This window comes from Propithecus coquereli, unplaced genomic scaffold, assembly GCF_000956105.1.
Source record: "Propithecus coquereli isolate 6110/MARCELLA unplaced genomic scaffold, Pcoq_1.0 Scaffold2, whole genome shotgun sequence".
In the NCBI taxonomy this organism is placed as follows: Eukaryota; Metazoa; Chordata; class Mammalia; order Primates; family Indriidae; genus Propithecus; species Propithecus coquereli.
This window is the reverse complement of record NW_012144966.1, coordinates 20,583,887-20,585,936: the sequence shown is the minus strand read 5'-3', so window position 1 is coordinate 20,585,936 and position 2,050 is coordinate 20,583,887.

Below are 2,050 nucleotides of genomic sequence, written 5' to 3'. Positions count from 1 at the left end.
TCTACATAAAGTGGATAAATAGAATCAGAAAAGCTTTACGAAACTAGGGCATGGAATGAGTCTCTGACTTCTGTAAAAATGAGGATGAGTAAAACGCTGGCATGGACCTGTGTCCGGAAGCTGTGAAGTGAGAAGACAAGGGAAAGTAGAAAAATTCTTCTGACCAAAACCACCTGAACCAAGTTTCCCATTGGCATTTAATCTTTCTTCTTTTCTCTCTTCTTTCTTGCTTCTCTTTCTTTCTTTCCCTTCTTCCCTTCCTCCCTTCCTCCCTTCCTCCCTTCCTTTCTTTTTCTTTCTTTCTTTCTTCTCTCTTTCTTTCTTTCTTCTTTTGCTAAATCAGACACATTAACAAAATGTGGAAACTATAATCTACCCATATAACACCTGTTTGGCATTGTGTTTTGTGGAAGGACAGAGAGAGTCAATAAAAAGTCCTCTATATGTAAATTAAAAAAAAAAAAAACAGAAAAGGGTAAAGAGGCGGAGAAAAAGGTGTAGGGAAAAGGAAGAGAAATGTATGCATGTGTGTGTGCGTGTGTGTGTGTGTGTGAGAGAGAGAGAGAGAGAGAGAATGAACACTATTAAAGTCATGTTCATGGAGTTCAACTTCTACATGACAGCATAAGGATGTCTGCTGACTGAATCTCCAGTGAAACTGGTATAAACACTAGAAAAGCAATGATTTAAATAAAGTCTCTGGAAAGGATTTTAAGGGCAAACAGAAGGCGAGGTAACATCTATTTAAGAAAATCTGTGAAAATTTGGTTAGAAAGCAGAGAATCTGTGCTACTTGAATAAAGAATGGGCTTTTCCTCCCCACCTCCTCGATAGAGATTCCACTGGACCGCTGCTGCCAAGTACACTGGATCCCGTATCTCGTTTGGAGCGATTTCTTCCCAGGAAGAATAGGACATCAGCATTTCTCATCATGCTCTCAGCTACTTATTGCTGAGGTTAAGTCCTGGCTAAATACAACTGAGAAGTGGGGCTCCGTTTCCTGCCCAGCCCTAATCGTGCAACAGAGGATCTATCTTGGGTATGACCACTGAGAATATTGGGGCCCTGATTACCTTTGCCTCAGCTCATGAAACAGTGCTTTCATGCTGGGAGGGGCATGCTGAAAGCCTGCCTACCCTCCACTGAGGGCTCAGCTCCTAGAGTGCACTCATCAAGAAAGTTGCCATCGTCCCAACCCCCAGCTCCAGAGCTCTAGGGTAGAAGAGGAGAACCAGGACATGATACAGATAGTTCCCAATGTCTTCCCAAAGGAAGCATCTTTTGCAGCAACACTTGGGGAAGTTGAAGCCTAAATAGGGGTTGTGAAGTAAAATGCATTTGCAAAGAGAGTTAAGATACAGGCTAAGCTGTAGGCTAGCTGGTATGCAGGAGAGTCACTGGGAATAAGATCACTAGGAGACCTACTGGAGTCAGAACAAATATGAACACTGACTGCAGAAAATATTCCATCTAAGGTACCACAGTTTGATTAGGTTCTTTTGTAGAAACATTTATGAAACAAATAAGCAATCACTAAGCAATTCATCAAGTCAAGCAACTGGATGTGATTGGGGAAAGAGAGGAAGAGAGCCCTACCAAGCCCACAGTTATTTAGAGTGACTGTGGATATACCCAAAGCTGTCCTTTCTGGAGAGCAATATCAGAGGATCAACACTGTGGGAGGGGAAATAGACCACCAAAATAATCCAGGGAGTCACCCAAGTAATAAAAAAGAAAATAATAACGGAACTCAGAGGAATAGGGGAGCAGTAGCCAGTTGCTGAAACAATGTTATCTGAAGTGTTCAGTTTCCAGGAGAAAATTATGAGGAATTCAAAGAAACAGGAAAATATAAACTACATGTTGAAAAGAGAGAGGCAACAGAAACTGTGTAGGAGAGTCACTAGATGTCAGACTTATCGGAAACTATTTCAAAATGATCATTATAAACAGGTTTACAAAACTAAAGAAACCATAATTTTAAAAAAGATGATGATAATATTATCTATCAAATAGAGAATATCAATAAAAAGACAGAAATTATGAAAAA